Raw genomic sequence first — 24,073 nt, 5'->3', positions numbered from 1 at the left:
CAGCCACAACTGCCAGAAGAATTGTTTGGAATACAAAAAAAGAAAACCACAGGTAACCTCAGGAGAAATACAGGCTGCTCTTGTAAAAGACGGTGTGGTTGTTTCAAGGAGCACAATACTTGTTGACCCCTCTCCAAACATAGCGCTTATGTTTGCGACCATAAATCTCTATTTTTCACTCCAAATTACAGTGTGCCAGAATCTGTGAGGTGTGTCAAGGTGTTGTCAGGCATATTGTAACCGGGCTTTTTTGTGGCATTGGATTCTTTCTGGCAACTCGACCATGCAGCTCATTTATGTTCAAGTATTGTCGTATTGTGCTCCTTGAAACAACCACACCATCTTTTTCCAGAACAGCCTGTATTTCTCCTGAGGTTACCTGTGGGTTTATCTTTGTATCCTGAACAATTCTTCTGGCAGTTGTGGCTGAAATCTTTCTTGGTCTACCTGACCTTGGCTTGATATCAAGAGATCCCCGAAAAGCCACAGGTGTGGGAAATTAAACTTTAATTGCCATTTAAACCTGTGTGTGTCACCTTGTGTGTCTGTAACAAGGGCAAACATTCAAGGGAATGTAAACATTTTGATCTGGGCCATTTGGGTGATTTCAGTTATCATTATGATTTAAAAAGGAGCCAAACAACTATGTGATGATAAAGGACTTCGTATGATCACTATCCTTAAATAAAAGACAGTTTTTATGCATGATCAGTCATATTTTCAAAATCAATGACAAAATTTCACAATTTCTGCCAGGGTATGCAAACTTTTGAGCACAACTGTGTGTGTGTGTGTGTATATTTTATATATATATATATATAATACACACACACAAAGTTCTTTACTAGAACACTTTTTAGGATTTAAACACTTTAAAAAAAATATATAGATATTTTGTCTAATTGTCTTGTTTCTTTTAGCGAGTCAACAGATTAACCTTGGTAAGTATTGAGATTTGGCAAATGCTATCTTTTGTTTCAATTAATCCTACATTTTAAAACTGAAGTGTCTTAAAACAGAAAATATTTTATAGAAATAATATTTTCAGTTCCTGAGTTTTCCCTTGCTAATACCTATGTGTACAAGTATGAGGCTCTGCTCTTGGGTGGTCTGCCAAAAGAAGGTCTGGCAAGAGCAGGAGTAAAACTCAGCAGCAAGGTTCACCTCAGTGCTGTAACAGAGAATGCCCTCCTGATGAAGGTAAGTACTGAAACACTAAACTAAAAACAATTTTACATGTTCAACTGTTTGACAAAACTGAAAGCACCAGCTAACACTGTTAGTTTTGTAGAGCAATGATACCATAATTAAAGTGAATGTATTACATTTTCAGCTCTGAGTATAGTGGCATCTGGCCCACAGATTCTTTTGTTCCTGCTACTAAGCTCACCTCAACACTGGCTGCTCAGCTTCAGATTCCCATAAAGTTTGTATGTTAATGGTGTGGTTGGAAAGGTATTCGCCCCTGCAGGAGTCTCCCCTACTGTCATGAACTTACACAGAGGAATCCTCAACATCCTTCAGCTCAACCTCAAGAAGAACCAGAACATTTATGAATTGCAAGAGGTGAGAAAGTGATCATAGTCAACATCTGATCCATTTCAAAGTTCTGCAATCTAACTTTTCTAACTTTCTACTTGTTGTCCAAGGCTGGAGCTCAGGGAGTGTGCAGGACCCACTATGTCATCAATGAGGATCCAAAGGCCAACCACATTATTCTCACCAAGTCTAAAGATCTCAGCAACTGCCAGGAAAGAATCATGAAGGATGTTGTCTTTGCATACACTGAGAAGTGTGTTGAATGCACCAAGGTAATGCAAAAGACAGTTACGCTAAGCTGAAGCTAAGTTACATTATATTGTTAATCATTGATACTTAAGACACCATAAGAATATAAACTGAGGTTTTGTGACTTTTTGTCAATGTCTGTTAGCATTGAGGCCTTACAAATTTCAGTACGATATACTGCGAGCTCCGACACAACATAGCAATGTTTTGTTTGTTTTGTTCACAGTTCTTATGTTTTTTGTCTTGGATGTTGTCTGCCTTATTGTCTACAACAGACAAACACTTTTGGACATTGGTTCAGCGATCTCACACCGAAAACCGGACTTCACATTCCTCAATGCCGACCCGCTGTTTACAAACACGCAAGCGGAGCCCTTTGTCTGGGCAGCATGGCCGCGGAAATGCAGGAGGAAAAGGGGAAACAGAGCCGGCGTTCTCATCAGAGTAAGACGCCGTGCAAATCGACCCCCACTACCCGCTATTCTACTGGCAAATGTTCAGTCTCTGGATAACAAGCTCTGTGAGCTGAAAGCGCGGATCTCTTTCCAACAAGAGATGAGGGACTGCTGCATTATCTGCCTAACAGAAACTTGGATGTCTGCAGAGATTCCAGACTCAGCCATTGAACCCGCGGTGTTCTCCGTGCACCGAGCGGACAGAGCGAAAGACCTCTCAGGTAAAACTAGAGGAGGTGGTGTATGTTTTATGATCAACAAATCCTGGTGTGATCAGAGGAACGTACATTCTATAAAGTCTTTCTGTTCTCCTGATCTGGAATTTCTTATGCTTCTGTGTCGACCATTCTGGCTACCGAGGGAATTCGCAGCGGTCATTATCACTGCTGTGTACATCCCACCACAAGCCGACACAGACCGGGCACTCAAGGAACTGTATGGGAGTATAAGTGAGCAGGAAACCGCGCACCCTGAGGCCGCGTTCATTGTGACCGGGGCCAGTTTAAAATCAGTCGCACCAAAATATCACCAGCACATTAGTTTCAACACACGAGGGGACCGGGTTTTGGACCATTGCTACTCTCCGTTCCAGGATGGCTACAAATCCCTCCCCCACCCACCATTTAGCAAATCGGACCACTCTTGTATTCTGCTTCTGCCCGCTTACAGGCAGAAATTGAAACAGGAAGCACCCACCCTCAGAACGATCCAGTGCTGGTCGGACCAATCAGACTCTATGCTACAGGACTGTTTTGATCACACGGACTGGGAGATGTTCCGGTCCGCCTCTGATGACATCGAGCTTTACGCTGATAGCGTAATGTGTTTCATCAGAACGTGCGTAGAGGAAGTGATTCCGACCAGGACAATACGGATCTATCCGAATCAGAAGCCATGGATCAATAGCGATGTTCGCGCGGCACTTAATGTGCGGACCTCCGCTTTTAATTCCGGGAACGCGGAGGAGCATAAACAAGCCAGTTATGCCCTCCGAAAAACTATCAGAACCGCAAAACGCCAGTACAGGAGCAAGATTGAAGGACAGTTTAACACCAACAACTCTAGAAGCATGTGGCAGGGAATTAACATCATCACGGACTTTAAAGGGAATAAAAACTCCGCCATGAACACCGCTGCCTCTCTACCGGATGAGCTAAATACTTTTTATGCTCGTTTCGAGGGAAATAACACCGCCCTCGCGGAGAGAGCTCTCGCGGCTGAAGCTACAGAGGTTAGTTCACTTTCCGTCTCTGTAGCGGATGTAACCCGATCCTTCCGACGGGTGAATATCCGCAAAGCCGCGGGACCAGACGGCATTCTGGGCCATGTCATCAGAGCGTGCGCGAACCAGCTGGCTGGTGTTTTTACGGACATTTTCAACCTTTCCCTCTCTTTGTCTGTAGTCCCCACATGCTTTAAAACATCCACCATTGTGCCTGTACCAAAGCAATCAAAAATCACTTGCTAAAATGACTGGCGTCCTGTTGCTCTGACCCCCATCATCAGCAAATGTTTTGAGAGACTAATCAGAGATTACATCTGCTCTGTATTGCCACTCAATCTTGACCCGCTGCAGTTTGCTTACCGCAACAACCGCTCCACTGATGATGCCATTGCATCTACAATACACACTGCTCTCTCCCACCTGGAAAAAAAGAACACTTATGTGAGAATGCTGTTTGTAGACTACAGCTCAGCATTCAGTGCCCTCCAAGCTAGATAAGAAACTCCAGGCTCTGGGCTTAAACAGCTCGCTGTGCAGCTGGATCCTGGACTTCCAGGCAGCAACATCTCCTCATCACTAACCCTCAACACTGGAGCCCCGCAGGGCTGTGTTCTCAGCCCACTACTGTATTCCTTGTACACACATGACTGTGTGGCAACACATAGCTCCAATGCCATCATTAAGTTTGCTGATGACACGATGGTGGTAGGTCTGATCACTGACAATGATGAAACAGCCTACAGAGAGGAGGTGCACACTTTGACACACTGGTGTCAGGAGCACAACCTCTCCCTCAACGTCAGTAAGACAAAGGAGCTTGTGGTGGACTTCAGAAGAAAAGACAGAGAACACAATCCCATCACCATCAATGGAGCACCAGTGGAGAGAGTCAGCAGCTTCAAGTTCCTGGGTGTCCACATCACTGAGGAACTCACATGGTCCGTCCACACTGAAGTCGTTGTGAAGAAGGCTCATCAGCACCTCTTCTTCCTGAGACGGCTGTGGAAGTTTGGAATGAACCGCCACATCCTCACACGGTTCTACACCTGCACTGTGGAGAGCATCCTGACTGGCTGTATCTCCGCCTGGTACGGCAATAGCACCGCCCACAACCGCAAAGCACTGCAAAGGGTGGTGCGAACTGCCAGACACATCATCGGAGGTGAGCTTCCCTCCCTCCAGGAAATATATACAAGGCGGTGTGTGAAAAAAGCTCGGAGGATCATCAGAGACTCCAGCCACCCGAGCCATGGGCTGTTCTCACTGCTACCATCAGGCAGGCGGTATCGCAGCATCAGGACCCGTACCAGCCGACTCCATGATAGCTTTTCCCCCAAGCAATCAGACTTCTGAACTCTTGATCTCCCACGATCAAAATACATCAGCACTGCACTTTATTACCCTTACTCTTATCTCACACCGGACTGTCATAAATTATATTATTATTATTATATTATGTTCTCTCTTAACAACTGACTATCAACCGACAGCCTGAATGTCAATACAGTACAATACTGTACATTCTATATATATATATATATATACTTTTTTATATATATTTTTATTTTTAATTTTTATTGAATAATGTGTATCTATATAGTAAAAAAACACAAAAAAAACAGCGTATTGTATACTGTACAGTGTATGTTATTATTTGTATATTGTTGAGTGTAATTATGTGTATAACAGATGTTTAAATTGTGTTGTGTTAATTTGATGTTATTGTAAATTGGTATATGTCTCATCACTGTCACGACTGCTATGTTGATCGGAACTGCACCCAAGAATTTCACACACCATTGCACTTGTGTATATGGCTGTGTGACAATAAAGTGATTTGATTTGATTTGCTCTCGAGAAACTATAGAAAATAAAATGGACACGTACCTCTTTTCTTTCAACAGAGGGTCAAGAGTCTGATTGAACTACATCATGAAACCAGCCTCCAGTGGTGTGCTGATTGCTGAGGCAACAGTTGAGGAAATGTATCAGTTCTCACCCTTCAATGAGATCCATGGTGCTGCCCAAATTGAAGCAAAGTATGATTGACCCTTTGTGATATCACTTTCAGAAATATAAATTAACAATGTTTCCTTTCACATTGCATTATTTTACAACCCCAATTCCGAAAAAGTTGGGACAGTATGATAAATGCTAATAAAAACAAAGTAGTGATTTGGAAATTATATTCACCCTTTGCTAAATTGAAAACACTACAACTAGACATTAGTTTTTTTTTTTTTTTTTTTTTTTAAATGTACAGTAATTTCATTAAAAGTGGAGACAGGGGTAATTTAAGACTAATAACAATTTGACAAGTTAAAATAAGGCAATGTGAAACAGGAGATGTTAAACAGGTGATTCAGTTGTGTCATAGTGTATATAAGGAGCCTCCAAAAACAGCCTAGTCCTTCAAGAGCAAGGATCATTCGAGACTTGTCAATTTGCTAACAGATACTTCAACAAATAATCCAGCTCTTTGAGAACAATGTTCCCCAAAGACAAATTGAAAGGATTTTGGGCATTTCACCCTCTACAGTGCACAATATAGTTAAAAGATTCAAGGAATATGGTCAACTCTCGGTGTGTAAAGGGCAAGACGAAAACCACTTCTGAATGCGTGTGATCTCTGATTCCCCCAGACATCACAGTCTTAAAAAACATAATTCATCTGTAATGGATATCATGAACATGGGTTTGGGATTACTTTAGTAAACCTTTGTTGGTCAACACCACTCACCGCTGCATTCACAGATGTAAGTTAAAACTTTACTATGCAAAGCAGAAGCCCTACATCAACAATGTCCAGAAGCGCCACAACTTCTCTGGGCTCAGTCTAATCTTAGATGGAAATTAGAACAGTGGAACTGTGTTTTTTGGTCCAATGATGCACATTTCAAATAGTTATTGAAAAATACAGCCATCGTGTTCTCCAGGCCAAAGAGGAAAAGGACCATCCAAGCTGTTATCAGCGTCAGGTCCAAAAGCCAGTGTCTGTATGGGCCAGGGGTGTGTCAGTGACCATGGCAAGGGTAACTCGCACATCTGTGAGGGCACCATTAATGCAGACAGATATGTAGAAATTTGAGCAGCATATACTGCCATCCAGCACCGTTTGTTCCAGGGATGTCCCGGAATTTTCAGCAGGACAACTTCAAACCACATACTGGCTGAATAAGCAGAGAGTGTGGGTGCTAGATTGCCTGCCTGCAGTCCTGACCATCTACAATTGATAATGTGTGGTGCATTATGAAGCGCAAAATACAGCAATGAAGACCCTGTACAATTGTGCAGCTGAAGACCTGCATAATGGATGAATGAGGGGAAATTCCACTTTTTAAACTTAACAAACTTGTGTTTTCAGTGCCTAAATGCATAATAAGTGTTATTAGAAGAAATGGAGATGTTTCACAGTGGTAAACACTCGACTGTCCCAACTTTTGAGTGTTGCAATCATCTGATTTGAAATTATTGTACATCAAAAATAAATAAAAAATGAAATTCACAAGGTAAAACATCATGTAATGTTTGGTTTTAGTGCTTTCAATATAGCAAAGGGTGAATATAATTTATAAATCACTCCTTTTTGTTTTTATTAGCATTTTTCATGTCCCAACTTTTTTTAGAATTGGAGTTGTAAGAAGATAGCATTCAGATTTAATTTCTCTGTTTTAGACAAACCTTGGCTTTTGTTGAGATTGAGAAGACCCCTGTTGTTCCAATCAAAGCTGATTATTTGGTCCGTGGATCCCTTCAGTAGGAGTTTGCAACAGAGATTCTCCAGACCCCCATTCAACTCCTGAGGATCAGTGATGCACAAGCACATGTAAATAAATGTGTAAAGTCATTCATCTTGAAAGCATCAAAGCCACTGATTTTAAAGGAAATCCATCAATTTGTGTCCAGCTCACAAGACACCTGAACGTTGCATGTACTCTTAATAGATTGTGGAGGTCCTAAAGGACTTGGCGATAAACAATGTGGCGATGGTTCCTGATGATGCTCCCCTTAAGTTTGTTCGGCTCACTCAGCTTCTGCGCATTGCCACCTTGGAGAATATTGAGGTCATCTGGGCTCAGTTCAAGGACAAACCACTTTACAGGTACAATTTGTTAGCAATGTAGTTAAAGAGCAATTTTCTCTTTATTTTTTACTAAAACAATTCCTCTCTTAGGCACTGGCTTCTGAATTCTCCATGCTGTTGGCACACCAGTAATTTTACAATTCATTAAGGAGAAATTTCTGGCTGGTGAACTTACTACTGCTGAGTTCATTCAGGCTCTTGTGGTTGCTCTGCAAATGGTCACTGCTGATTTGGACACCATCCACTTGACTGCTGTGGGTACATCTTGGGTACATCTTTTACTCAAAGTACAGTTTTTCAAGTTTTGTCCAAAAAAAAAAAATAATAATTTTCATATCTTTTGGAACAGAGTCTGGCTATGCATGAGAAAATCAGCACAATCCCAGCTCTGCGTGAAGTTGTCATGCTTGGATATGGTTCTATTATTGTCAAGTACTGTGTTGCAGTTCCCACATGCCCAGCTGAGCTCCTCAGGGTAAATGCCTAATCCACTTCTAAATTTCCATTAGAAATTAGTTTGTTTTACTATACTTTCTAATTATATGTGCATCACGCTCCTCAGCCCATCCATGAGATTGCTGCAGAAGCCATTGCCAAGAATAATATACATGAAATCACTTTGGCTCTGAAAGTTCTGGGCAATACTGGTCACCCATCTAGTTTTAAAACTATCATGAAGCTCCTGCCCGGACTGAAAATGTCTGGGTTACTGTCGTAACCTCCGTTCCCTGATGGAGGGAACGAGACGTTGTGTCGATGTAGAGACACTAGGGGTCACTCTTGAGCCCCGATCACCTCAGATCTTTGAGAAAAGGCCAATGGGAATTGGCAAGTGGAATTTGCATGCCACTACCCCGGACATATGGGTATAAAAGGGAGCTGGAATGCAGGATTCATTCAGGTTTTGTGCTGAGGAGCCAAGACACGGTCCCAGTCATTTCAGTGGCTAGTACAGCGGCTAGTACAGCATTGTGGCAAAAGGGACACAACGTTTCATTCCCTCCATCAGGGAACGGAGGTTACAACAGTAACCGAGACTTTCCCCTTCTGTCACTTACTCAACGTTGTGTCGATGTAGTGACACTAGAGGTCCCTATGGAAAAACGCCACAACAGCTGAACCGTGTTACATGACTGCCGATGCAGGTGCAAGCAAGCTGCTGCGTGCGTAATAGCAGGTGCATCAGACTGCATGTAACCTCCCCCAATGCCCCATAAGACATCATGTAGTTCCCAACATCCCTAAGGGAGGGAAGCGATGTAACTAGCATGGGAGCAGGCCGTGCCAGCCGCGGCCTTTTCTCTATGTTTTCTCTCCACAGAGTATGAGATTCAGCTGGGGCCATCTAACGTTATCATACGCATCGGGGAAGGTGTTCTTTTCTTTTCCTATTCTTTCAGGGGGAAAAGACCCTGCGGAGACCACATCCTGCCCAAAAGGGGAGGTCAACATTTGGCAATACGACACATGGGTTCAGCAGCCGCACATGGAAGTGGCGCGGTGGTAGGTCCCACCACGAAAAAGGGGGGAGGACTCTAAAAACCCAGCGACCAGGGGCAGAGAGAGCTCTGCCCAAGGGAGACGCGATCCGCCGACAGGGAGACCATACCATGGAATATACATCACAGGGGTTACTGGAGTAATCGGCACCTGTGGAGCACCTATCCCAGTACAGGGGATATTAGACCCCGTAGTGGGGCTGGCTGCGAACTCCTCCGCTGAGTTTGCAAACCATAGGGCTAGGGAGGAAGGACATCCAGGGTCCACAACTTTGTGAACTCGACTGGGGGTAAAAGCGCACGTTTTCACCTCAGGGGAGGGGAAAGGCGCTATACGCAAGCGATACACCTGGCCAGCTGTTCCGTATTACCGAACTCTACCTGTTCGTACCTGAAAGAACACGGGACGAAACTGGCTCAACCCGGAGATTGTAAAATCTCGCGAAAGTATTGGGTGTTGCCCAGCCTGCTGCTCTGCTGATGTCTGCTAGAGAGGTGCAATTGGCCAGTGCCCACGAGGATGCCACACTCCTTGTAGAGTGTGCTCGAACCCGCAAGGGGGCAGGCACGGCCTGGGTCTGGTAGGCCAATGCAATGGCGTCCGTGATCCAGTGGGCAAGCCTCTGTTTGGAGACGGCGTTCCCTTTCCGCTGTCCACCAAAGAAGACAAAGAGCTGCTCAGAGCGACTAAAGCTCTGCGTGCAATCCAAGTAGGTGCGCAAAGCATGCACCAGACACAGCAATGACAGGGCTGGGTCTGCCTCCTCCTGGGGCAGCACTTGCAGGTTCACCACCTGATCCCTGAAGGGGTCGTGGGAACCTTGGGCACATAGCCCGGTCAGGGTCTCAGGATCACGTGAGAATCTGCCAGACCAAACTCCAGGCAAGTGTCGCTGACAGAGAACACTTGTAGGTCCCCCACCCTCTTGATGGAGGTGAGTGCAATCAGGAGGGCCGTCTTTAAGGAGAGGGCTTTCAACTCAACTGACTCTATTGGCTCAAATGGGGCTCTCCGAAGGCCCAGGAGGACCACGGTGAGATCCCATGAGGGGAAGAGGCATGGCCTGGGAGGATTAAGTGCCACTTTAGGGCATAAAGCTGCCTGGTAGAGGGAGCTCTGGCTTGAGTGATCGTGTCTACAACTGCTGGTGGTAGACCGCTTGGACCTTAGTCCAAGCTCCAGGCGAGGGGCACTAAGGGGACGATCGCATCTGACATACCTGGGGGTGGGGCCTCACGACGGGGGAGCAGGCAATGCCGCGTCGAGGACCGTTGCTTTGACCCAAGGCGGCTGCGCTGAGGGGGACATCAAAGCACTTACCTTGCTCTGCGTACCTGGCGTAGGGCGGGTTAGCGACTTGAGGAGGAGGGCCTCTTGGGCCGTCCTCAAGACTCGTCACAACCGGCTGGCCATAGGTGTAGCGTGGCTGGGCACGCAAAGGTGGGGAGGCCGTGTTCGTGGGGCCCTGGCTGGGGACCGTGTTTGCGGGGCCCTGGCTGTGAATGATCAGTGTCTGGTGGCTGTGAACACCGATTATGTGACCCAAGGAGTGAGGAAACCGCTCCTTTTTTTTGGCGAACAAAAAAGAAACGGAACAAAGGATTTACCTCCCGGCCCTCCAGCGGGGGATGGAGTGGTCTGGATACCAGCTCCGTAGCGGACATCTCGCTCCCTGGGTCATCCGTCTCAGGGGCGCTTAGGAGCCTTCTGGGTCCTCGTGCCAGCCCGAGAGATGGGGAGTGTCAGCTTTCTGCGGGGGGCTCTACCTTGGGGCCAAGAGCTAGGCTCGGGCTGAGGCGGAGCCACCTGGGCTTTCACCGCCGCAGGGTGATGCCCTCGGCAAGCAGACGGGGTGCGGGATCTTGAACCGCGCCGGGGCAAGATGTTATGTTTGGCACTGTAGGCTTTGGCCGCCAGAGACGATGTAGTCTTACAGGCTCTGGAAGGGAGCGCCGGATGATCCTACCAGGTGGCGGCATTTTGCGGGCACAGATGCATCGCAACCACCTGATCCACCTGAGGGACCTCCGTGTACCCGTGGACCGCCCTGCTGTCGAGGGTAGTGAGAGCGGATGTACCCAGAAGTCTGTTTCGGGCAGCGAAAGGTGCTCTCCATGACCTTGTGAGTTCGTCATGCACCTTCGGGAAGAAAGGAACCGGGGGGGTGCGAGCAGCGCCTGAACCCAGGAACCAATCATCAAGCCGCGAGCGCTCAGGGGAGGCTGGAGGGTTCCAGTCCAACCCGATACTCGCAGCAGCCCGGGCAAGCATGGCGGTCAGCACTGCGTCGGCCTCAGACTGGGCGGGCAGACCCGAAGGTGGCAGCCTAGTCGAGTCCTCGGCATCCGACATCGCCAGTACGCTCTCCGATGCAGCAATCGAAGACTCATCCTGTTTGTGGGCCCCGAAAGAGACGTCAAGCTGGCCATGAGGTGGGCTGATCTCATTTTGGAACCGGACGGAAGCAAACGAGTTTGCTGGGGAACGGGAGGTCCGCGGGGAATTGCCCGGCGAGACCGCGCCCAGTGAACTCCCCAAATCGCCTCCAGCACCAGCCGGGCCAGCTTCACACCTGTGGGTAGAAGGCACAGCGCGGGGGGTGGCTAGAGTGGCTTTCTCTCAGAAGAAGGAAAGCCGCGACCACAACGTTGCCATGGTCATATCCTCGCAATGAGAACATGAACCATCCACAAACGCTACCTCAGTGTGATCGCTGCCCAGACACGTGAGGCAGCACCCGTGGCCATCGAAGGCGGAGAGATAACGATCACATCCAGGAATCACACAAAGACGGAAAGGCATCTTTAAAAAGACGTTCAACATCAATGTGTGCGCTCTAATAGAGAAAATGTATTCTTTAGCAGGAATATACACTCTTTTAGCGCTGTCGAAGCGCCCAGGGGTGAAAAGGAGATAAAGCCACTGGAAATGCGCCATATATCCAACAGCATACGCTTAAGAGGTGAATGGAACAGCAGTAGTATTCAGCTCGCTGATAGTACAACCGCTCGGCTCCGAATAAAAAATCTGAATGAATCCTACATTCCAGCTCCCTTTTATACCCGTATGTCCAGGGGAGTGGCATGCAAATTCCACTCGCCAATTCTCATTGGCCTTTTCTCAAAGATCTGAGGTGATTGGGGCTCTCAAGAGCAACCCCTACTGTCACTACATCGACACAACGTCGAGTGAGTGACAGAAGGGGAACTGCAGGTGCTTCTCTACCCATTAGAGTCCAGGTTGATGCTATCATGGCCATGAGAAACATTGCCAAATAAGAGCCCAACTTGGTAAGTGTCAGACATTATACTGTAGATATTAAAAAATAAAAATAATGTTTGTGCTTGTTCTTGTTATCTAACCTTGTTTCCTGCTTCAGGTTCAACCAGTGGCCCTGCAGCTCCTATTGGACAGGGCTCTCCACCCTGAAGTGCATATGGTTGCTTGTATTGCGTTGTTTGAGACCAAACCCTCAGTGGATCTCATCTCCAGTGTTGCTGGTACTTTGAGGATTGAGACTAGCATGCAGGCTGCAAGCTTTGCCTGTTCCCACATCAAGTCCTTGACCAGAATCACTGCCCCTGATATGGCCACTGTGTAAGAATAGCAAATCATTAAAAAATGATGACTTTATAACTTCACATGAGAAGAAGTCTGAGGTCATCATGTTTGTCCATTTCAGTGCTGGTGCTGCTAATGTTGCAATCAAGCTTTTGAGCCCAAAGTTGGACAGGCTTTGCTACCGCTTCAGTAGAGCTCTTCAGCTCTATTCAAAACCAATACAGAACTATGAAATAAATTACTCTTACCTTGTCAGTATTCGTGCATTCAGCCATTCATAAACATGCCTATTCATTGTATCCTAACCTATCTACCTGTGCAGCTCATCTTATGATTGGAGCTGCTGGTAGTGCCTACATGATCAATGATGCCACTACCATCCTGCCCAGAGCTGTTATTGCTAAAGCATGTGCCTACCTGGCTGGAGCTGCTGCTGATGTTCTGGATGTAAAGATTTTTTCTAGAAATCTAATTTCTTGTTTTATAATGTTTTGATAGTCCTCATTCAATGGTTCCTCTTAAACAGATTGGTGTGAGAACTGAAGGAATCCAGGAGGCTCTTCTGAAATCTCCTGCTGCAGATGAAAGTCCTGACCGTATTACAAAGATGAAGCACAAACTGAGAGCAGTATGTAATTTGGATTTTGTCTTATTTTTATACCATGACATAAACATTACAAAATTCAAAACTTCTCAGGTTTTTTACTTCTTCAACTCAGAAACTGGAAGGCTCTGCCAACCAATCAGCTATTGGCTTCAGTCTATGTCAAATTGTTCGGACAGGAAGTGGCTTTTGCCAACATTGACAAGACCATCATTGAACAAGCAATTCCGGTATTGTTTTGTAGATCATGTTTCCTCTTTATTACCATAATTCTGAGTTTCACTTGAGATTATTATAGAAATTCCGAATAATTCAAATTCTCACAATGATATGTACTTTGTATTTCTCATACACTACTTCTAGCTTGTCACTGGACCCAAACCACGTGAACTGCTGAAGAAGACCCTTAAGGCTTTGCAGGAAGGAATTGCACTGCAGTATACCAGACCCCTACTAGCAGCTGAAGTGCATCGTATCTTTCCAACAGCAGTTGGTGTGCCCATGGAGTTTGGTTTTTACTCTGCTGCTGTTGTTGCTACAACTGTCAGTGGTGAGGTTTTTTTCCTTTAATTTTTTTATGTCTCTTTCTTCAGTAATGAGAAGATTACTACTTCTTACATTGATATTGCTCTGTTCATCCTTCTAGTTCAGGCTACCGTTACACCTCCTCTCCCTGAGAAGTCTGAGATCATTACTTTTGAGCAGCTGAAAAAGACTGATGTTCAACTGCATGCTGAAGCTAAACCAAGGTATACTTTTACAGCTACCTACATAAAGATATGACATAATGCTTACAACAGCAATTTTACAAACATAATCTTCATTATCCTTCTTTCAGTGTTTCTCTGCATACATTTGCTGTGATGGGCAGCTGAAGAGGACTGACGTTAAATTCCAAGCTGAAGCTAAACCAAGGTTTACTTTTATAGCCACATGTGAAAAGTCGTGCTAAACCTTTACACAATAAACATTTTACAAACAAACTCTCTTATTTTTCTTTCAGTGTTGCTCTGCAGACCTTTGCTGTCGAGAGTAAACACTGCCTTGATCCAAGCTGCTGTTATGGTCAAAGGAAAGATCCGTACAATTGTTCCTGGAAAACTGGCAGCAAGAGCAAATATTCTCAAGGGCAATTACAAGGTAGAGGCTCTGCCTATTGAAGTTCCTGAACATTTTGCTGATATGAGGTAATGCTATCTAAATTATATTGATGTAGTAAAAAGTTTAAATCACTTTCAGAAAGGTTCAAAAAGTTTCTGAAACATTCTGAAACAGGTTCAAAAGTTTTCCTGAGATATTGTATCCGATTCTTTCTTGTTACAACAGTTTTGAGACTTTTGCTGCGGCCAGAAACATTGAAGATCCCACTGCTGAGAGGATTGTTCCCTTGGTACCTGAATTGTCCCTGCAAGGTGCCCAGGCATCTCTTGCTAATGATTCGGTAAGCTTTTAGCATGGACATGTATGTGTGGAAACAAGCTTAGCTTTCATTTGATTCATGTTTCAGCAGAGACTGATTGCTTCTTTTGACATTCCTTATTTTTTTTCTTTGCAGTCTTCTGAGAATGTTGACCCTGACATTCCAGCTGTGAGATCTGCCACTCTATTCCACAAAACCCTCGGTCTTGCTGTCCCATACATTGAAATCAAGGGATGCATTGAAGTGCATTCTCACAATGCTGCTTTTATGAAGAAGTCTCCTCTGTTCTACATAATTGGACATCACACAGCATGCGCTACAGTGGCAAGAGGTATTCTAAAAGGAAAAAATTACATTCAGGCAAAAAAAAATAAAATAAATTATAGTAAATGTTTTGTCGTTCTGGCTTCAGGTGAAGGTCCTGCAGTTGAGAGATTAGAGTTTGAGGTCCAAGTTGGCCCTAGAGCTGATGAGAGGCTCCTTAAGCAAATCAACATTGTTGATGAGGACACTCCAGAGGGAAAAACTATCCTGATGAAACTGAGGGCAATCCTGGAGACTGAAGCGAAAAACATTCCTGTCTCCTCTGAAAGCAGCAGTAGCCGCAGCAGTGCCAGCAGTTCTTGGAGCTCTTCAATGTCCAACTCTCGGATGAAAGAGGTGAGATCATGGGGTATTGCTTATGGCTAAGTGTAACAGATTCACACGATGGGCAAGGAGGAGGCGGGAACCGGCTGAGCAGTCAACGTAAACTTTTAATAAACAAATGAACAAAACGCAACATAAAACTGCTTTCCAGCATAACACAAAACACACACAAGACTTCTGCATGCATCTCTCTCTCTCTCTCTCTCTCTTGAACTGGCATCTCCTCTTTATCCCTCTCCCGGCTGATTGGGCTGATTCGGCACCGGGCATCCATCAATACAGCCCGGCCATGCCCTCATTGTCACATACCCCCAACGCCTGATTCAGGTAGGGGAAACCTCCAGCGTGACTTACTCCCCCCCTCCTTACCTAGAGGTGCTGCCCTTTCGGCCATCCTTTGCTGGCCAGTCTTCCCTGCCTCCTGGGAATCTGAGTAGGATGAGGGTAGGGAGAGGGGAGGGGAAAGAGTGAGCAGGAGAGAGAGAGAGAGAGAGAAAAAAAAACTGGCTTTCTGGTCCCCGAACATGCTGTCGACTGGTCCTCATCCAGCTGTGCAGCAGTCCTCCTGACGCCGGGTGATGGCACTGGACCTCGCCTCCTGGCAGACAGCAGTGGGCTCCTCCACCTCCCGGCAGACGTCAGCAGCTCCTCCACCTCCTGGTGGCCGGCAGCGGCTCCTTCGTCTCCTGGCGGACAGCAGCGGGATACTCCACCTTCTGGCGAACCGCTCCAGTACCACTGGACCATACCTCCTCGCCGTCACGACCCTCCATCAGTGGCGAGGGCTCTCCGACAGAGCATCCCTCCTCCTTCCCAGGTTTCGGCACCAATGTAACAGATTCACACGATGGGCAAAGGAGGCGGCGGGAACCGGCTAAGCAGTCAACATAAACTTTTAATAAACAAATGAACAAAACACAACACACAGACAAGACTGCTGCGTGCGTCTCTCTCTCTCTCGAACTGGCATCCCCGGCTCCTCTTTAAACCTCTCCCGGCTGATTGGGCTGATTTAGCACCAGGCGTCCATCATTACGGCCCGGCCACGCTCTCCTCCTCGTCGCACTAAGGTAGCAACAAACTGTAGCATAAATAAGTCTTTGTATTTATATTCATAATGATTATTTCAATCTCAGAGAACCCTTCAAGATATTCCACAAAGATCAGGTAGTTACTAAGCAATACTTTTCATTAGTTTTCATTTATCTCATAGGTTACCATTAACGCCTGGTTGTATTCCTCTATTTGGAGAGATTTCTTTGTATTCAGATAATCCTAAACAAAAACTTTGCTTGCAGTACTTGGTGCCTCATGGATCAAAGGCAGTTAGCAGTGGAAGTACTGCAGCTAGTTTTTAATCTATCCAAAAACAGGTGAACCAATTTATGTCATTAGTTTAACAAAACTAACAACTGAAATTTCATAAAGAAAAGTTCTTGTAAGAATCACTTGCATGCATGTTTATGCTTTCAGGCTAAGTACCTTGGAAACACTATTCCACCTGTTTTTGCTACCTGTTCAGCTGTTGGGTTACCTGCTCACTGCTTTCTTTGACAAGCCAACTGCAAGAGTACAGCTCATTGTTTCCTCAATTGCTGAAAATGACAACTGGAAGATTTGTGCTGATGGTGTTCTGCTGAGCAAGCACAAAGTCACTAAGTCTGGAGCTCATGTGGCTAAAATTCTCAAAGTTGCCATTGTCGATTTCTGTCCTTTTATGTTCTGCTGGCCTGAATAACTGCATTATCATTGTACATAAACTTTCTTCCCCAGGCCAAGGTTGCTTGGGGCCCAGAGTGCCAAAAATATGCGATCATTACTAAAGCTGAGGTCGGAATTCTTGGAGAATTCCCAGCAGTCCGTTTTGAGCTTGAATGGGAGAGGCTTCCAATTATTGTCACCACCTATGCCAAAAAGTAGAGTCTATTAACACACAACAAATTATTTTTAATAATTGTAGAAATGTGATGTATTAATATAATTTTTCTGGAGAATCACATACAAATTAGGCTGTATAAGCACATCCCTATGGCAGCTCTCCAGACTGGTTTCAAGGTTGAAAGAGCCATGAACAGTGAGAAAGAAGCTGAATTTACTGTGGCCTTACCATCTCAGAGGACCCTGAAATTCATTGTAAGGATTCCAGAGGTGAGAGGCTTATAGTTTTTTCTTTAAATTACTAATGACTCACACAGATATTTAACATGGAAAAACAACTAATCTGTTTGTACCTGCTGCTCTAGATGACACTGTAAAGGATGGCTGTTCCTCTCCCCTTCACTATTCCAAACAATCCAGATGGAACTCTTTCGATTCATATTGATGAGGACCTTCTCTTCAAACCTCAGAAATATATCTATGATTACACCACAGGTATGAATATGATCAGACATACTGGAGTCCACCTTAATGAATACAATTTCTGAGAGTACACGTCCATCTAATGTTATTTTTGAAATACCAATTTATATAGCTCAGTGCAGCATGATCCATGACACAATGACCACATTCAATAACATGAGGTATAAGAATGAAATGTTCATTTCGTGCTACCAAGTCTTGGCCCAGAATTACACATCTGAGCTGAAATGTATTGTTCTTCTGAAGAAGGATGAAGAGTCTGAACAAAACCACCTGAACGTTAAGCTTGCTGAGATGTAAGTTCACTTTGTTATGTACAGTTATCCATTTAACCTGCAGGGTTTTGTAACTGTTAGTAGTTATCACTCTACTGAGCTGAACACCTTTCTTCTTTACAGTGATATCGACCTTTATGCTGTGGGTAACAATGTAAAGGTTAAGGTTAATGGAATGGAAGTTCCTACCAGCAGCAATCCCTACCACCATCCTTCAAGTAGGCTCTTAGGTCCATGTTGTCTCTAAGCAAGCTCAGCATAATGCATGATCAGGTAATGTAAAAAAAAAAAATAATAATAATAATAACTTTTTTATTTGTTAAAATGCTCTTCTTGTTTAGGCTCCATCCAGATCAAGCAGAAGGCTGATGGTTTGTTAGTTTATACTTCTAGTCATGGGCTTCACAAAGTCTACTTTGCCAATGATGGATGGAAGGTGAATCCAAGTTTATGAGCTCTGAAATGCTTTCAACTATTTGTGCTTTATTTATAAAGTTGAGTTGAGATTGTCAAAAAGCACGTCTCATCCAGAGCTTGAGGAATTGCTGATTTATAGAAATATATTCTCATTCATAGATACAAGTTGTGGACTGGATGAAGGGAAAGACATGTGGTCTCTGTGGAAAAGCGGATGGTGAGATCAAACAGGAGTATCACACACCCAGTGGATCCCTGACCAAGAGCTCAGTCAGCTTTTCCCACCAATGGGTTCTTTCTGCTGAGAGCTGCCGTGATGCCAGCAATAAGAATTGTCTGGCCTTGTTTACTGCAACACATTAAATGTTTCAAAGACATTCTGAAAAAAAGAATTTCCTTCCTTTCTCAGAATGCCGTATGAAACTTGAATCCGTGAAGCTGGAGAAGAAGGTGATTTTTAAGTGGACAGGAATCGAAATGCTACTCTGAGCCAGTGCTGCGCTGTCTGCCAGGCTGCAATCCAATCAGAACTACCTCTGTCACCGTTGGATACCATTGCCTGCCTACTGGTAAGTGATATAATTTCACTTGTTTGCTTTGCAGACTGAGATGACTATGGGCCATGTCTGTTACAGTTAGCTATTTCAAACAGAACCAGTATGTTTAATTTTGATATCCTGTTACAGACTCCAACCTCAACATGTCTGACAGAATCTATGAGAAGAGTGTGGACGTGAGAGAGACAACAGATGCCCACGTGGCCTGTCGCTGCACTGACCAGTGTGCTTAAACCCACTTCTTGTCTCAGTAGTAACTAATTAAAAATGTATGTAACATAATGATATAACTTGAATAAATCTGAACAAGCATTCTCAAAGTTTGTTTGCAGAGTGTATTTTATTTTATTTGTCATCTGCTTTCTTGTACAATGAAAATAAAAACATTCGTGGCATATAATAAAGAATATTCTCTTAGCAGTATCACAGTTTATTTTCAGTCACCAATTCTAACAACTAAGTTCAATGAATATTCTAATGTATAAAAAAAATATAATTTATATATCCATTCTATCCAATATAACATTGGCATGAATATAAATGAATAATTGCATATAAAGTTAAAGTACATTGTGATATGTGAATAGAAATGAATCAATTACCCATGCACAAAGATCAAAATGCCCCCACCCCAAGAAAAAGAAAGAAAGAAAAAAGATTGTGATTGTTTCCTGGTACCACACCCGTGTTCTCTTTGACAATAAATAGCATTAAACTATTAAATTATTTACTACCAGTAAAATTACATCCACAAAGGTGATCAAATTTTTTCAATGTCAAAATACCTTATCTTAACTTAAAGAAATAGTTCACCCAAAAAAGAATATTCTATCATTATTTACTTACCTTCATGTCATTTTGAACCTGTATATTGCTAATATTTATATGAAACACAAGTGGAAATTTTTTTGAAGAACCTTTACACAACTCTTTACTATACAAAAATGGTTTATGGTGACCATGAAAATGTCATAAAAACAGTCAATATGATTCTGCAGAAGACTATATTAAAAGTCTTATAAAGGCATACGATAGCTGGTGTTGGGCAAACTCAAAATATGTAGCTAACTTAGCTACAAACTACCCTACAGAAACATTAGCTAAGCCGAAAACTATCGTTAAAAGAAAGTAGTTAGTAACACTACTGTACAACCTACATGAAAATATTTTTATAATTATGAAGTATCACAAAAAGTCAGCTGTAATCTGATCTAATAACCTACATGTTTATTAGAGAACATAAACATTTACAAAAGAGGTACAACATAAAAATGATATTGCCAGTTGCTGTAACATTGTGTGTGTTACAGTAATGAGAACCCTTATAAAAATTGAGAGTTCATGGCAAATTTGCAGCAAACTTGCCATTGATTACTTTCACACGCAAATGAGCTTTGCGGAAAACTTGCCGTAAATTGTCCATTGCTCCTCAAAAATAATGAGTGGCAAATTTGTGTGGCAGAACTCTAGATTTTTTGTAAGAGAAGTGAAAATTGTTAAACGAACAAGCCATATAATGTAAGGTCATCTAATTCAAAACCCACAAACACTGTGTACTGTCAAATATAAAGCATCTCTGAAAAGGGTACAAAAGTAAAATACTTAATAAAGCAAAGCACAAAGCACATTGTACAAATACTAGTACATCTAATACTATTAAAATATGTTTAAAGGTGCACTCTGTAATTTTTTCCTCATTAAATTGAGTTTCATAACAAAGTTCAGGAGGAGCAAGTTAATTTAATCTGACCAATTACATCATCAGAGTAAGCGTATATAACAGCTGCTTACCTCTATGATTGCGAAATTCTTCCAGCATTGGCCCTGCCCACTTACCCACAACAGATTTGGATGACCCACTACTCTACATGAAGCATTTGCCCTCGATAGATAAGCTCTTCCATCACAGTCGTCACATTATTCAACAAGCTGCTGCAGCAGCCTACTATTTTCGTATCTCGTGGCTACGGCGGCTGCCACTTTAACCGTTGTCTTTGTTTCATTCTAATCTTTCCTCATGAAGCAGACCCTGGCGTCGAGGCTGCCTCCGAAAGCAGCCACTTCTTCACTGTATACCTGTGGTACAGCTCCCTTTGACTGTATAAAGGTCCTCTCATCTTAACTTTCCACCTGGAGTGGTGTCTATATGGCGTGAGACACTTCAGCTCTATTTCAGCTTTAATTTAATGTTAGGGAATCAAAAGATTACCAAACGAATTAAAAAATTATTCCAGTTCTCCCGCACAGGTGCTTCCTGTCAGCCCTCATTACCTTGCAATGCAGCTCGGTCAGGGTGCGTTCTATTCAGAAGCGATCATCCCTATGCCCTTTTCCATTCAAAGATGTTACCATCAACTACTAGACTATCATGATCGTTCTCCTTTCAAAGTGCACTTCGGAGGGTAATTTATCCAATTTGGAACACAGGGGCAATCACAGCAAGCGAACTTCCTATCAAACTACTGCCATAATAATTACATCTTTCCAAATCATAGCAGATCTTTTAGAATGAGCACGCTGCCACAGCAGCATCTACTCTGACCATGCTTCAGCTCAACATGGTTGCATACCGCTTCTGTCCGAGCAGACTTCGGCCAAGATCAGCTCCGCATTACAACTCACTCATCAATTATTCCGCAAATATGTCTTGCCTCCTCGCAGCATTTGAGATCACCTCAACATGCAGCTCTGATAACCATGCAGCAAACACTTTCTAAAAACTTTTATTCAAATGTATAACTCTATAAACTATTATATGACTTTTCTTTCCTCCCGCAGCCCAGGACAAAAACGTTTCACGCAGGTGAAATCAATCCATTTTAATCTCACAGTCAAGTCGTCTCTATTTTGCCACATATAATTGGTTATTTTAAAGCTACTACGAATTATCGGATCACATATATACTCTTAAGAAGTTTCCCATAGAATCTAATTGCTGTATGACTTTTAAAGTGATTTATCAAATCCGTCATAATTTTATGCTCCACTCAAGCTTAATCATGTCGAAATCGGTGCAGAATTATTTGGCTTTGCATTCTGCTTTCATAATATTTCAGTTATTCCATATAATTTATTAGTGTCTATCAATAAAAAGATGTATTTATTCACAACACTAATGCACAAATCGTGGCCACAAGTATGTATTAAATCCTATTCTCAGGCACAATTTCGTATGTCCTTGTTATAATGAGATGAGTCATCTCGTGCCAATATAATACAGAATTAATTGAATTCCTCACATTACGTTCAGAGAACAGTATACTAAGTTCCAAACCATACTTATGAGCTAAATAAATATCATACCATGGATAATCGTCCAAAAACAATTTCAGGTGCCTTCTAATTCAAGTGTCAAACGACCACTTTAAATCATGTCGTACCTATATGTACGCACACGCTCAAGTATGTATCCTGATTGCTTCACAGTGATCCAGGAATTTAATCCAGCAAACAAATTTAAGTTTGCCTCTACATCCTCTGCCCCTGCTTTATAATTGTAAGAAGATAAAAATAGTATGTCTCCACTAAAATAAAGCTTCCTTTTATTTATCTGCTTGGACCCACTGATCACCATAATGACTGCTTATGTACTACTGTAACACAACTGTATAAATCTTATTCCGTATTCGGCCCGCAGGCCTCTGATGGCTGTTACTTAAGCCTCCTCAATAAGAATAAACTGATCTCCCTATCATTGCAATCTTAGCTCCCTTCTCTTTATTGGCTGTGATCCGGAAATCAGTATGGTGCCCTCGAACTATTACATGCTAGACGTTTCTAAACCCTTGAAGGGGTTTAGAAACCCACTAGGGGTTGAATCTGGCACTGCTTTCGCTACCAATAATGATCGAAATCATCAACTGTCCATTGCCTTTTCCCAAAGGTGCCGTGACACTACATTTCATTCTTTCTCCCTCAAGAATTTGAACATAGCTACTTTTGTTTCACATGTGTTTGCAACTCCTAACTGTGATGAAAACCATTATCATAACATACAAAATACAATTCTACACCAATTTCCTAAGTTTGACACATCTTATTTAGAAGCTCATCTACAGGTAATTCCACAGCAGTGAAAACACAGCAGTGATTCCACTCCTAGCTCCAACAGGAATTCCTTTTAGCATGCTCTCATTTACCATCCTGGTTCAACCACTCAACTGCAACAGCCCCCGGCGTGTCTTCAGGTCGTGCGACTAAGCATCCCATGACACCGTAACTCTGATGTGTTTCTCTGCTTAATCGTCTGATATTATGCTACCATCTATGCCAAAGTAAACACTACCCATTTTAGTGATTTTATTCGAGCTCGGGTCAAGTCTCGAGCCCTCCACAAAGGACAGCAAGCCAAACAAATTTACACTATCCTCCCTACAGGATTACATTAACTTGTAAACTACTGAAAAATGTTTTATGAATCTTTTTCTGAATAGAACTTTTAAGAAATTGTAAATTTAAAATTATGTACACTTGCATGAGATGAAGAATCGTCATGGTTACTTCCATAACCTCCGTTCCCTGATGGAGGGAATGAGACGTTGTGTCGATGTAGTGACACTAGGGGTCACTCTTGGGAGCCCGAGACACCTCTGGTCTTTGATAAAGGGCCAATGAAAATTGGTGAGTGGTATTTGCATGCCACTCCCCTGGACATACGGGTATAAAAGGAGCTGGTATGCAACCACTCATTCAGGTTTTATGCTGAGGAGCTGAGACAAGGTCCGGCCATTTCAGCGGGTAGTTCAGCGTTGTGGCAGGAGGGACACAATGTCTCGTTCCCTCCATCAGGGAACAGAGGTTACGGACGTAACCATGATGTTCCCTATCTGTCACACACTCGACGTTGTGTCGATGTAGTGACACTAGTGGTCCCTATACAAAATGCCGCAACTGGCTGAACTGTGTTACGTGAACTGGCAGTGTGTGACGGGCAGACAACTGTGTGCCTCGTAGCCAGCGCACCAGGCCAACACGTAACCTCCCTCAACATAGTTATGAGTGTCAAACGGCCCTTTGGGGACAAGTCGACTACCCAAAAGATAGAGACAGGCTAACCCAGTCGTGGCCTCTTTTCCCCTTCTTTTTTTTCCACTCCCTAAAAACAAGGGGGATTATCCGACTGGGCCGCCAGGTCTAGTCGGGGGGTATCCCTCCCAAGGGGAGGACACCGTGGAGACC

At 43.6% G+C, this 24,073-nt stretch overlaps 1 pseudogene; it reads left to right on the top strand.

The window, feature by feature from the left end:
• Positions 1-1,411: 1,411 nt before the first annotated feature.
• On the top strand, positions 1,412-19,200 carry LOC127438296 (vitellogenin-like; annotated as a pseudogene).
• The last annotated feature ends 4,873 nt before the right edge of the window (positions 19,201-24,073 follow it).

Source organism: Myxocyprinus asiaticus, chromosome 49 (assembly GCF_019703515.2).
Source record: "Myxocyprinus asiaticus isolate MX2 ecotype Aquarium Trade chromosome 49, UBuf_Myxa_2, whole genome shotgun sequence".
In the NCBI taxonomy this organism is placed as follows: domain Eukaryota; kingdom Metazoa; phylum Chordata; class Actinopteri; order Cypriniformes; family Catostomidae; genus Myxocyprinus; species Myxocyprinus asiaticus.
This window is presented reverse-complemented; position numbering and strand designations above follow the sequence as displayed.